The following is a 15,003-nucleotide window of genomic DNA, read 5'->3' as shown; positions in this document are numbered from 1 at the left end:
GTCAACAGGAAGGGGTTAAAATTTCTATTAATGTGGTAAAACGCTACAGACAAACATGTAAAGGCCGTTTTATATTATCCAGCACGTAGCGTAAACGGCACGTACCGACACGGGCAGACAAATACATGTTGAATTCATTAGGGTGGCAATGGATGTATGGGAAAAATTTCATAATCGAAATTCAAAAACCGACCATGTACATTTTGTTTATTGGCCCAAAAAAATGATCTGTGCAAAGTTTCAGCTCAATCGTTTTTTTTCGATGCCAAAGGACTTAAAAATGCATGAAACGTCGAGATCTGGTGTCATCTCGAAAAAAAAAAATTGACCGAAAATCGACCTTTTGGGACTTAGCCTGAGAGGCAATGAAGGTATGGAAAAAAATTGTTATCGAATTTAAAGAACCGACCGTATACATTTTGTTTATTGGTCCAAAAAAAATTACCTGTGCAAAATTTCAGTTCAATCGGTTATGATTTAGGGGTGCCTCAAAGCACTCAAAGTTTTGATTTGTTGGCCACTCAGGCTAAGTCCCAAAAAGTCGTCTTTCGGCCAAAAAATTTTTTTTCGAGATAACACCAGATTTCGACGTTTTATGCATTTTTAAGTCATTTGGCGTCGAAAAAAAAATCGATTTTCCAAATTTCCTCTACGCTTAGTTTTCAAATACATGAAAGCATGGGGAGCTTCTGTTTCCACCGACATGTATTCCCTAACAGAGATTTCAAATTCAAGGTACCTGGGGGAAATCAGCATATAAATACCCTCGTGGTTGATAGTTTAACAAATGACGCGCACAAATGGTGCTCATTGTGACTAGCGTGGACGTTGCTGATTGCATACGTGCTGGCGAAAAAGTTGGGAAGCGATAAACGAGTGTTTTTTTTTTATTTTCGTTCCAATAAGAATCATTTGAAGGATTGATTGTAGTATGATGTTTCAATGAACTGAATTGAACTTATGTTTGGTAGAATATAAATAAAATTTAAATTTGGAACTTTTATGTTGGTTGCTTCTTGAAATTTCATTCTAATGGCCGATTATGCATTGTAAAACTTTTAGCACAAGTGTAAGTGTAAAATTGTGTTGTTTTAAAACGACTTGAAATATGAAACGATTTTTTTCTCCCAAGGGAAGTTCATGCAACGAGAAAAATTGGAAAAATGAAGAAACACTCAGAAAGTAAAAATATAAATGAAATTACCTTTTTTATTTCAAATATATTTTCTCTATAATAGAGTAACACTTTTTTTTCTGGTGAAAAAAATTGGTAATTGTGTTCGATAATAACAATTATCTTATATTACATTGATTAGTTTTTTTTCCCTTCATTTCATCCATACATAATACAGGAGCCATCTCGTTCATGGTCACAGAGAGCGTCTTTCATCATATCCCATTCCTATTTGGCATATTATATCGTGATACGCACCATCCAATTACCCCTTGGGGTCGATATTGGTTTCTTAGGGGTCGACATATACGAAAACCGATTTTGGTGGTCGACCCCCTATTAAATAACACAAGTTCTTATTTGAAACATTCAAGATACAGTATAAGTTGTGTTACTTGAACCGACTTGTTATGAGAATGACTAATATTTCAGTAAAAAGTATTATTGTTGTAATTTGTATTTATAATTATTATTTACTCTTGATATTTACCGTGTTTTTTGTCCATTTATTGATGGGAAAATGATGTCAAGTTTACTCATTAAACCAACCGCAATGTTTTTGAATTGGTAAATATTTTGAATGAATAAGATAAAGATAACATTTTTATACAGAACTTTGGCTATAGGGGGTCGATGGTACCACTTCATCCTGGAAAAGAGGACTTAGACCGTCTAGGCCGCAAAGTTTTACTAGGAATGAAGATGGTGTCATTCGACAGTATTCAAAGCATGAAGAACCCTTTTTGAAACCACTTGTATATTTCATCGCCACAAAGTGTGAAAAAAAATCTGGTGCTGATCTTTTATTCATTCGACTATAAATACAAAATTGCATCTCCTTTTCACGACGAACGAAATCCGGTGGCACTCAATTTCCGCATATGTGGTTTGCGAGAAGGCGTCTGCTTTCCCACGCCCTTGGATCATGTTGAAGCAGTGGCACACTTGTAGCCAATCTGACATGTGCTGTTTCCCCGTGTAATGCGGAAAGACCAGACGGTGGCAGCGGTAGAATAGGATGGGAACTGGTATGCGGTATGAATACTGGTGCTGATAGCTACAAGGATATTTAGACAGGGTAGAATTGTGTATTGAATTGCAATCCCCAATATTTCAAGCAACGTTCCGAGCTCACCTGAAAAAAGTTTAGTCATCAAGGATTCACTCTACAGTAACCACCTAATGCTAACGTTTTGTTTTCCCCTTTCTACGATGAGTTTTTCATGCCTCAACACCTCACACTGTTCCGTTTTCTATGGCAGGATTCTCATTCACAACGCCTATTCTTTGCTTTTCACCACGTTTAATGTGTTTCACCGCATATTATGCAACTCTTGACGATGCTCCAATTTTGGTTTTGAATAAGAGATAAGCACCACTCCTTCTGATGTTCCTTTTACCTTGGGTGAAAACAATTCGAATAATAGACGGAGGAGTATGAGTACACCTATGTGTTGCACTTTTTCCTAGCGCTCCGCAAGACAGAGTTGCGAGTCCGCCTTTTTGGTTCGGTTTAGTTAGGTTTCTCCCCTCGCAGGATTGTCGCTTGCCGGAGCAAATAGGAATGAAAAGTCGCGAGGGACGTGTATTGAATGGGATGGGATACACGGTACCGATGATGACTTCTGCCTTGCGATGAAATAGAGGGGAACGAAGCGGATATTAATCGTGGGACATCGGGAAGGAAATGCAATGGGGAATTGGTTCGTTTGCGGAGTGTGTGAAACCTGTACACACCTCGCGACCCAGCGGAGGTGGAATTACAAAAAGACGATTATTTAATTTCGTTTCCCCCTCGTGTGCAGTTGAATGGCTATAAAGTGACTTGAAGAAAGGAGGAATGCACAGCGGATGATATCAAGGGATGGTACATCAGACATTGAAATTAGAAAAATAAAATACATCATTTGTTAATGTATCTCACAAACGATACTACAGATACTACTATACTTTTTTAAATAAACTTCTCCGATAACTTTCATTCACATCGAAATCTATGGTCCCTTATTTTCTGAATTCCTAATTTGAATCTGCTATATTCACATTTCGTATACTAAGAATCTCTGTTCTATTTGATAATTATAAGCTCTTAATCCTAAGGTGCAATAAAACACCTATTGTAATTGAATCTCCTATTTAATTTGAGGTTCTTCCAGAAAAATCAGGAATTTAATTAGGTGCTGGAAACACATAAATTTCCATTAACGCTGGTCAAGTAATCTTCCGAGCTCGTTCCGCTGTCTATTGCAACTTTTCCAGCAACGATAACCGCAACGGCGAGAACATACCGAGTTGTTTACTCCCCTTCAACCGAAAATGAGTTTCATCCAATTTTCCATCTTCCACCCCCACAAGCGGCCACTTCACGTCCTTGCGATGTGCGAGAGCGATGTCAAGCTATAGACAGTCATTGCTTTACAGCCTCGTAAAAGTACTCTCCGGGGACAGGTTTGGTATTAAATAATATACGCCAGGAGGAATGCATCCCCATCAATTTTGATAGTTTATGAGCGAGGACAGCGAAGATAGCCCTCGTCGAACCTCCTTGAGACTGACTATTTCCAGCATGTTGACTTACGGGTTTCATATCTTCATGAAATCGATGATGTTATTCCTTATTTTTAGTGTAGCTCGTTGTTTTCATGCGAAGTAAAAAGGAACAAAGGCGGTTTGTTTTTCTTCACCCACGATAAATACAAACAGTAATAGCATTTTTTGAAGTAGGGGTCTTCTCTTATTCATAAAGGGCAATAAAGTTCCATAGATGAATTGCTGCTGCTCAAAGTAGTATTACTTGCGTAAGTTTTTTTCAGTTCTGAGCTCAGATTTCATTTGTTTAATAATCTGCCGTTGTTTTATTGAGTGACCAAGGTGTGCCAGTCCAAACCAAAACAACTAGTTTTGAAATGGAAACTTACACCACGATAATAATGCCGAATAATTGTTCTTGGATCCGTCCAAAATCGTTATTTTCATCATAAAACAACATTTCATAATTCTGATTCCCATTATATGTATTTTCAGATTGGTTCTGCTTGTGAATGGGGATAATTTTCGGCTTTTCTCCACTTAATATTTAGCGAGTCTTTCAAAATGCATGCAATATGTATACATTTTCTTAAATATGGGTTTTTAGTCGAGAATGGCCAACAAAACTGGTTTGTTTAATGTTTTATTCAACCTTCAAGAAATTTACAATCTTCAGTGTGTCTTGCTGAGAGGCGTTGTAGCCTTCATTTTTGAGAATCTTTTTTCGGAAAATTTCATGTCACTTTTTCAGATCGAACTATTTATTTCTTTATTCTTCTAAAAATATGAGTTAAATTGTACAAGGTCTATTCAAAAAGTATCGCGAATTGTATATGTTTTCAAAAATTATTTATATAAAAATGGATTTCTGTGACAACATGATAACATGACAATTGAAAATTTTCGGAAAACTCTGAAGGAAAACGGGAACATTGAAAAAAAAATCAATTCACATGTGTTCTACAATTACATATTGCCAAGCGATGTCCATTTGATGTTTGCGGTAACGAAATTGATCTTCGTTCGAAAGTGGAAATGGATTTGAATGTCATAAAAGGCACTCCTATATCTTCTTCTATCTATATAAACAAAAATGGATCGCCGAATGTGTTGGTAAGAACAAAACTCAAGAAAGGAATTGTCCGATTTAGGGCTGTCTTCATTTTATCATATTTTCTGTATAAAACATTTATTCCATGTATCGGAGAAACATGTTATCTGCAAGTTGATGGAAAATCTTGCACGAGAATTGTGTCTGAAATTAATCTCATATTATAATGTCGAGTTTTGGTAGAATTACTGAAATTTTATAATAAAAAATAATTTCAAAGAGTAGATTAGAAGATCAATCACAGAACAGTTCTGCGATTGGACCCATGAACGTGCGCTTAGTAAGAAAGCGAGGATGTGATAACGAAAAACTAATTTCGGGCGGGACGAAGTTTGCCGGGTCAGCTAGTATTATATATTTTAGTTGCTCGCTCTCAGCTTTCCAGAGCATTGAGAGCACAAGGCAGACAATCCAATATCCCCGACCGGGACATTTCAGGTAGCCGTGATCCTGATCTTATGCTTCATTTATACATGTTCCTCAGAAACGCCAATGCCAACGTTTAATGATGTTCCATATCCTTCCTTTCCGATCGATAAACTTTTATATAGTCGCCGTAATACATCCACCTACTTGATGGTGTCACATTTACCTGAAAGACAATTATCCGAATTCCAGTCACATGAATGTAACAAATACCCGAATGGGTCAGATACCCGAATGCAACAATTACCCGAAAGTAGTATTTATCCAAACGTACTTCTTACAGCTATATTTTATTAGAAAGTACGTACGCACAGTGGTCCCTCAGAAATTCTAGATGACATTAAATAGAAAAATGAATGGAAATGCCTTGAAATTTGGTGTACGGGGCTTTTCGAAGGTGCTGAATCTATTTTTGAGTCATTTTGGTTATGAACTCCAAAACAAGGGCTGGGGGAGGGGGTAAAATTTGAAATTTTCGGAAAAAACACGTGTGGGGTGTCTAAATATATGTTTTCAAACTTCCAAATTTTCCTGAAAACGTTTTCAATATTCTTCTTACCCAAAACCCAAAAGGGGGTGCAACGGGAGGGGATATTTTTTTTTTAAAAATCGAAAAAACCAGTGTGGGGTATCAAAATATTTTTGGCATTTTTTCGCAAAGCGGTCGGTTGCGGGCGGAAGTCATAAAGGGAAAGTCTAGAGGGGACCCTAAGGAAGACATTTCGCTATAAAAAACTTGGGAGGTTTTTTGGAGGATTTTTTGTAGGTCAACTTTTGTATAAATTCAATGTAAAATATACTTACCTTCAAACACTTATTTCACAGCTTCAAAATTTTTTAAACTAAAATCGGAATACAAATTCTAAATCAGCATAAAATTCTCTATCCAGAACACCATCACATTATTTTTTAACGTATTTTGTAGCACTTGTGCTAAATTTACAAAACATGCGTGTTTATCGCTACACTGATTCACTGCATCAAACACTACGTTGCCACGTCGTTATCGCAACAAAAATCGTCACGAACACTGTTGCCATATGTGATACTAGATGCCTTGAAGGTTATAGAACAAAACTAGACTATTCATTCGGTTAGGCATTGTTGTTTATTTTTCTATTTAATGCCACCTAGAGTTTCTGAGGGACAACTGTGCGTACGTAGCCAATACAAATCATAGAATGAGGTATCGAATTTTGTTAAAAAAACTGAAAAAAAGAGAGATAATGCGTTGGAAGAAGATAAAAGAACAGTATTATAACACAACTAAAATGTAGAGCATTTACGAGAAACAAGGTCACTCGAATATCATTTATATGGATAGAACATTCACCCGAATGATAAACAATCTCGAATAAAAATGAAAGAAATATTCGAAAAAAAAATTAAAATTTTGTTATGAATGTTTTTTTTCTTTTATTTATTTATTTATGCTCAAGTGAATGAAGAGCCGTCATCTACAGGATTTTTTTTAACTATTTCAATATATTATAACTGCGGTTACAATGAACCGATGTCGAGCATATGCGGTGAATTTAACCGCTGCAGCTCTGTGTTCGATTTTGGTTTGTCCCGCGCGTCACTAAAAACACGTTTTACCTCCACACTTACGAATTCTCGTGTTAGTGTATTAGTGTTTTAATGTATGAGTATTTAGGTTTTAATTATCGTCATTAGGGTTACAATAGTTATACCTGTTGATTTATAAATAAATAAACTACATAATTATTAACTTAAGTCTAGTTAGTTAAAACTACAGAACAATATTTCATAAAAAAAATATATAATTTATTGTCTGGAACAGCGCTTGTGGTGGGTCTTAACAGGTGCTATGTTTATAGCTCCTGTAATGATCTGATCTCAACGGGTACTTAGTTCTGCTTATGTAATAGGAAAGGAAGGGAGAATGGACAATTGGGGGTAAGACAACCGACCTAAATAATAACATTAGCGCTTCTCAGGAGTACATATATGGGTAACATAAAATTAAGGTCGCAAGTAGCTAAGATATTGCGAGCTGACATGCGTGAGTGTATTCCTCGTGCCTCTAAATCGGCAACCAGTTTGATTCTTTCATTGCAACATTCATTACATACCAAATAACGTGCTCGATGTCATAATATCCTTGACCACAATTTCATAAATTGTTAGTACCAAGATCTATGCGAAAGGGATGCGCATTTAAAGCGGAATGATTGATCATCAATCTGCACATAGTTCTAATAAAATCTCTTTCGTTGAAACTTTGGGGATAATACTACAAATTCAAAAAATATTCTAGTATTTCATTTTTTCTTACTCGAACTAAGCATTTGAACTTTTAAAATCTCCTCGCACTCTGACACCAATTGGCATTCTGCGTTTCATTCGTTCTATTGTTGCTTTTCTGTAACAGTTGTTTATCGCTTGTTGCATTATATATCGGATATATATCGGATATCGGGTAACGGATCGAAGTGGCGGTACATTCTTATATATTATTTTATAAATTACTAGCTGTACCCTGCCACGCTTTGCTGTGGCACATTGTGGTTCCATGGTTGAGTTGAATTTTTCATTGTTTTATTACTTTTCGAGTTTTTGACGCATATACAAACGAACAGAACATTTTTGTATATATAGAGATAGATGAGGGAAATCGATAAATTTTAAATCATTCCGAAACACAATTTCAGTTAACGATTTTGTCAAACACTTGGGAAAAAGATGTTTCCATCACATAGAATTCATATTTCATACGAAATGGTCGATTTTCATGAGAGGCTTAATTTCAGAAACGTACTGTGGCTATATAAAAGATCATTTTCCTCCAATTTTTTCAATTTTGTATGCCGTAACAACATTCCTCGGAGTGAAATGTAAATAGTGTCCAGCTTTGAGCTCAATCGGTTTAGTACTTTTCGAGTTTTTGACGTGTACACAAACGAACACAACATATATATATATATATATATATATATATATATATATATATATATATATATATATATATATATATATATATATATATATATATATATAATATATAGATATATATATATATATATAATATATATAGATATATATATATATATATATATATATATATAATATATATCTATATAATATATATATGCGTCCATATATATATATATATATATTTTTTTTTTTTTTTATATAGGGGTGAGGAACGCTCTACCAGCCTTATCTGGGAAGGGTTAACCCAGACGTCGAGTTGGGATCGCACCTACAAAAACCAAGCCCTCTACTCGTTGTCTTATTCCCCCTGGGACCACATCTACGCGACTACTTCAGGGGGTGGCTGTGCTCATGCACTCTTCGAGTTTTCAACGCTGACTAGCGTTGTCCTTCCCTTTTCTCAATATTTTTTCCTCTCTATCCGCTTTTCAGTTCGCTGCGCTTACGTCCTCTTCGCTGGCATCCACTTACCCGTCGAGACGTGTACCGATTAGGGATTGCCCTCCAACTTGACGCGCGCCCCGTCACAGTCACCCTCGCAGGATTTCTGTTCCCAGCGGAGCGCCGATTAGGTAGTGCCCGCCAACATGACGCGCACTCCGTCACAGCTACTCTGGTGGGGTATGCACCATTTTGATCATGGCTTCATCCTTGATGCTCGCTCCTTCGAAACGTTCGCAGTGTTTCTCCATCCAGGCCACGATCAGGCGTTACGAGGCAGACATTTTTGCTGTTCTCCACGGCAGTATCCGGTTACCTGTCGAGACGTGTACCGATTAGGTAGTGCCCTCCAACATGACGCGCACTCCGTCACGGCGGCTCTCGGGGGTTACTATCCGGTACTACAGCCGTCTCAGTTGTTCATCTTTTATGGTATATTATATATATATATATATATATATATATATATATATATATATATATATATATATATATATATATATATATATATATATATATAGAGAGAGAGAGAGAGAGAGAGAGAGAGAGAGAGAGAGAGAGAGATAGGTATACCACATAGAGAATTTCGATATTTCAACACATTTGAAGGAAGTAGACATTTTTCTAGTACTTTCGTATTTTTTTTAGTACTTACATGTTAACGCCATCGCAGTGCAATTTTTATTATGAGATTTTCATTTTTAAAACTAATCTAAGATCAACTTTATGGGGACGAAGTCCCAATCTTACGGAAATAAGGAAGCGTGGCGGCCCAAGCCGCAGAAGTGGCGGTCTCTCGCAAGCGAATCTGTATTCCAACGATTGCCCAATTAGTTTGAAGCATAGGAGTTAGGTTCGACCGAGCATATCTAAAGGATCGTCTCCTATGTTTCAAATTAACCAGGCAATCGGTGGAACACAGGTTTGCTTGTGAGACGCCACCGCTTCCGACGGTGGGTTGGCGGCTGACTCGGTTCCGTATCCTCGTTAAATATCGACTTCGCCCTCGTTACATTGACATCAGAATAAATTTCATTACGACAAAATAAATTCAAAATAATAATTGCGCTGTGTTGGCGTTAATACGTAAGAACCTCTTATTTTCTCAAATTCTTTTCACATTTTCAAAGCATTTATACTTTATAATATTAGGCTGTCAAAAAAGTCCTGCGGTATTTTTTTTGAATTTTCATTTGTTCATAAAATTAGTTACAATCATCTGTTTTAAGTCAAATATGCGCCGTTTTGTTCGATGACTTGTTCCCAACGAGATGCCAACATCATAATACCCCTGTTACAGAAGCTCGCTTCCTTATTGGCAAAAAGCTCGGATAGCCAATTTTCACAGGCCTCTTTTGTGGCTAACTTCTGACTACCTAGCTCGTTCGCCATGGACAAAAACAGGTGGTAGTCACTTGGTTCAAGGTCCGGACTATACGGCGGATGCAAAAGAACCTCCCATCCGAGCTCCCGGAGCTTCTGGCGCGTCACCAAAGAAGTGTGTGGCCTGGCGTTGTCCTGATGGAAGACAATGCGGCCTCTGTTTATCAAAGATGGCCTCTTCTTCATGAGTGCTACCTTCAAGCGGTCCAGTTGTTGGCAGTACAGGTCCGAATTGAGCGTTTGACCATAGGCAAGCAGCTCATAATAGATTATTCCTTGACAATCCCACCAAACACACAGCAGAACCTTCCTGGCCGTTAATGAGGGCTTGGCCACCGTCTGAGCCGCTTCGGCGGGCTTTGACCACGACCGTTTGCGCTTCACGTTGTCGTAAGTGACCCACTTTTCATCGCCAGTCACCATCCGCTTCAGAAACGGGTCGATTTTGTTGCGATTCAGCAGCGATTCACATGCGTCGATACGGTCAAAGATGTTTGTTTTTGCGTCAACGTTTGTGGCACCCATTCATCGAGCTTCTTTGTGAATCCAAGCTTCTTCAAATGGTTAATAACGGTTTGATGACTTATCCCCAGCTCTTGGCCGATGCTACGGCTGCTACTATGCCGATCTTTCTCGGCTAATTCAACGATTTTGTCGCAATTTTCGACGACAGGCCTTCCGGAGCGTGGCGCATCTTGAAACCATCGTTGTGCGGTGGAAATGGAAACTGTATCGGGTCCATAAACTGCAAAAATTTTATTGGCAGCTTGAGATGCATTTTTGCCTTTGTCATAGTAGTACTGTAAAATATTTCGGATTTTCTCTTTATTTTGCTCCATATTTGCGACACTATAACTCACGATCGACTTAACCAAACAAAACACTGTCAAGAACTATATTATAGCGCAAAAATACCTTTCCAACAAGCTATAGTATGACTCGATACAATGAATACAACTAGAACTACGCGCTTACAACGACACCTCGCGGAAATACCGCAGGACTTGTTTGACAGCTTAATATTTATGTTAAAATTAGCTGCTTAATTTTCGAAATATTTCATAACCCGTGTTCAATTCTAAATGATCTCTCAGCCTTAGAAGCAACACGATAAAGAATGAAGACGGCATGTTAATTGTGTCTACACTAATTTCTAAAAATGTCACAGCAAAGCCTCCAGCATTATTTTCGAATCATTATAATTATTCATTTTAGTTCGTATTTTTTAGGGTCTCTCATTTTATTTTGATTTAATCTAATTTATCAACAGGAAATCCGAAAAAATGATCTGATGATGAATCTGAATTATTCCTTCTTCATTCGGACAGAGGTTACATTCGAGTAAATGTTGCATTCGGGTATTTGTTGCATTCGGCTTTATTCGTGTGAATGTTGCATTCTGGTGTTTGTTACATTTGAGTGAATGTCATTCGGGTATGTGTTACATTCGGGTAAATGTGACAGTAGATGTCTACATTGACATCTTTAAAGACAAAGATGGTGAAAGATGGTGTCACTAATAAGGACGCTTATTTCACGGCTCTCCAGGAGGCGTAGAGCGAAATCGACACTCTGCACCTCCAGTACTTGGTCGATAGCCCAAACAGTATGTCAACAAGTCATTAGAGGATATCGGCTTCAGAAGGCCACACTGAATATTGATGCTTTAACTTTTTGCTTCTATTGTGTGATGTGTTATGTCTCGAACTCGGGCTTTAATACTTGTTTTCTATTTTTATTTTGCAAAAAAAAAATGTTTGGTTTAAGTTTTATGAATTGAAAGCAGCTAAATATGATGAAAATGCATTGGAACCTATTGTTTCTATAATAAAAGGTCGTGAAATTGCTATTTTTACTTAACAAAATTGTTTTTTATTCAAACAAAATTGATAAAATTGTTATCTAATACTGTTTAAAAAAAAATGTAAACAATACCTTGTTTACATCACTTCAATAACGATTGCTAACAATACAACAACAATAATATGAAGAAACGTCAGGCTTTGAGTGATTTTAATATTATTTTTTTGGGGATAGGCTTTTATTTTTGTCAACGCATATTTGTACTCATTATAGAAGTTATGTAAGAGAGTAAACAAAATCTAACAAAAATTGCAAAACTTGTGAATTACTCAGTAGTCAACAAACCATTCAATAAAATTACGGTAGTAGTTTTGGATAGAATAGTCCAGAAATTGAGAAAAGTTTCTAAACATCCAAGGTGGTTTTTTATGCCTATCACTGTACGTTGTATACGTTGAATTGCATTGACGCAAACGCAGCACATTATGTATTTGATTTCTCAAATTTATATGGAACAGTCGAATTGAGTGTCAGCCGCTATAATGCACCAAGTGACCGCCATATTTACACAGCACCCGTCGCTGTAGGGTTAATGTGTGCTTATTTGTAAAATGGCTTTTATTTCGCTCTCTCAAATTGCTTTTATACTGATTTTTTTTTATATTAATAAAATATTGTTTATTTATAGTATTTACATCACAGGTCAATATTCATTACAATTAAAAATGAATTCAAGCTCACTCACATCGATTACACTATCATTATTATTATTGATGTAGTTCGTATACTGTATGAATAATTTCAATAATTCAGCTTTCATTGCTGATGCAATGTTGCTCAGTACCGGTCGCAAAAGATCGTCAAAAGTTAGTCTTTGCCATCCGCCGAGTGTCGTAGTACATTTTCGTTGCATGTGCATCCATGCCGCAGCTACTCGAGGGCACTCGCTGAACTTGTGCTTCAACGTCTCAACGGTCGCGATGCTGCGCTCACAATTTGGGCCACTTGCACGCCCGATGGTGTTCAATAACTTTCGATGCGCAGTCTTCTCATTCACCAAATAATACAGATGACTGCGCTGGTTCGATGACAGTTTTCTCGTTGAAATATTTAACCAAATTTGCTTCCAGTTTAGACCCGGGTGGTTCCGTTCCACTCTTGGCAGTTCAAATTGTTCCAAATATAGCCTTTGTATTTCATCGTTGGTAGGATTCTGTAGTAAGTGTTGCGGTAACAAAAGAATTTGTTGACACATTAATTTTAAACACGGGAATTCTGCTGAAGGAGTAATATTGTTGATAATAGTGGATTGATAAAACGGCATGGATGTTCTTTCTCTAAGGCGACGATTGACGAGTAGCGCTTTGCTTTTAATCGCCGGTAGTTGCAGCTTCAGTCCGCCTTGCTCTTTGCTGCGCGCCAATTGTTGCATTGGGATACGTGCTGGCAATCCACGAAATAAAAAACTCCCCATCATCGCAGTCAATTTCGCAGTATGAAAGCTTTGTGGTGGTATAAATAGATGCGATGTACCACGCCTTCGCTGTGATAAAAGTGTTTAGCAGTATCACTTTCTGCTGCAAGTTTAAGGATCGCATGTTATGCATCCATATCATCTGTGTGATTCTGGACAATAAACTGTCCCAATTTAATTTTGCCATCATCCGCAATGAATTGGCAAAAATAATACCTAGTACTTTAACTTTCTCTGCAGCTGGCGTCGTTGGGATTTTCTGAGGCGAAAAATCTCTGGTTACGTCTTCCTTCGGAGGGGAAGTAAAAGAAGTTGGCCCGGCTCATGAGTTGTTGAGTCTGATAGGTAGGAACAGGTGGAGTCGCCTCCCTGATGTCGGTGATTGGCACTAAAGTGGCGGAAATAGGCCGACGAAAAATAAGCGAAGATAAAAAAAAAAAAAAAAACTTTCTCTGCTGTCTGTAGTCCTGGTATGGTCAGTGGCTCCCCATCGATGAAACCAACATCTATTGCCACTGTCTTATTTCGATTTAGCTTTGCCCCCGCTATAATTTCGAATTCGTCAAAAAGTTTAAACATACGTTCTATCGTTGGTTTTGTAGTTACAATCGCCGTAATATCATCAGCGTATGCAACGCAAACATCGCCATCACATATGCTCTCCAGCCGTGTGAGTAGTGGATGCAGATAGACCACGAAGAGCAGCATAGATAACGGATCTCCCTGACGTACATACCGTTCTATGCGGATCGGTTGTGACAGGCGTCCATTCATGAGCAGCCGTCACGAAGAGGTATCTTCAACTCTTGAGATCCAGCTAACGAAACTGGGATTAATCCCCAGAGATAGTAGGGTCCGATGCAGGAGCTCATGGGAGACCCGATCAAACGCGTGCTCCAAGTCGAAAGAGATTAATTTTCCTTTTTGCTTTCTCGCTATCATTCGGGCTACACGATCTTTCAACGTGAGCGATGCTTGATAGATGGTCCGGTCGGAGTTTGAACATTTCTGCGCTTCGCTCAGCACACGATGAGTCCGGAGTAAAAGCTCTAGACGGGCTTTCATTACTCTGCTCAGAATCTTATAATCTACGTTGAGCAGGGTGATCGGACGATATGATCTCGCTGTTTTATCGCCACCTTTCTTTTTCACTAACACTATAGTGCCATCGGTGAACCCTAAGGGGAGCTCACTGCTTCTCGCTTCATTAATTACGAAGTAAAGTTCTCTGTATATTATGTCGAAAGTTTGCTGGTAGAACTCTACCGGTAGCCCATCAGCACCCGGTGATTTTCGTTTTTGCGATGTACGGATGGCGTGTTCTATCTCATTGATGGTGATCTCTTCCATCAGTGTTGTGTTTACGTCGTCGTTCTCGGGGATTGCTCTCTCGCATTCGAAGTTTTCTTCTGGAATTAGCATCGTTTCTTCCGCCGCGTACAGGTTAACGAAGTAGCGAAACATGTGTTGCTCAATTTCGTTAGAGTCCAAGATTTGTTCTCCTTGCTCGTTCTGCAGTTCTGTCACATTTGTTCTTTTCCGTCTTCTATCGCCTAATTGAAAAGTAGATAAGCTCTCCCCTGCTACGAGTGTCTCGTTGATACGAATGAAAATTTTTGCAAACTTTCGCTGCAATGATAGCATTTGCGCTTTGACACGGTTAATTGTCAACAGCATGCCGGGATTTCTGTAATACCCGTCATA

General features: G+C 38.0%; 1 protein-coding gene across 7 annotated transcripts in view; it reads left to right on the top strand.

Moving 5' to 3' along the window:
• LOC129764977 (uncharacterized) overlaps nt 1-15,003 on the top strand; it is a 273,538-nt gene that overhangs the window by 36,805 nt on the left and 221,730 nt on the right. Inside the window, exon 1 of one of the 7 annotated variants that reach the window (XM_055764682.1) lies at nt 8,787-8,819. The exons of 4 other annotated variants lie outside the window; for them this stretch is intronic. The gene's annotated coding sequence lies outside the window, so the exon portion shown is untranslated. Of the gene's footprint in view, nt 1-8,786; nt 8,820-8,945; nt 8,979-9,049; nt 9,072-15,003 lie in introns of those variants that run through there. 2 more of the 7 variants (XM_055764683.1, XM_055764684.1) reach the window with 2 other exon arrangements.

This window comes from Toxorhynchites rutilus, chromosome 2 (assembly GCF_029784135.1).
Source record: "Toxorhynchites rutilus septentrionalis strain SRP chromosome 2, ASM2978413v1, whole genome shotgun sequence".
Taxonomy (NCBI): domain Eukaryota; kingdom Metazoa; phylum Arthropoda; class Insecta; order Diptera; family Culicidae; genus Toxorhynchites; species Toxorhynchites rutilus.
Note: the sequence above shows the minus strand (reverse complement) of the source record. Positions and strands in the feature narration are given on the sequence as shown.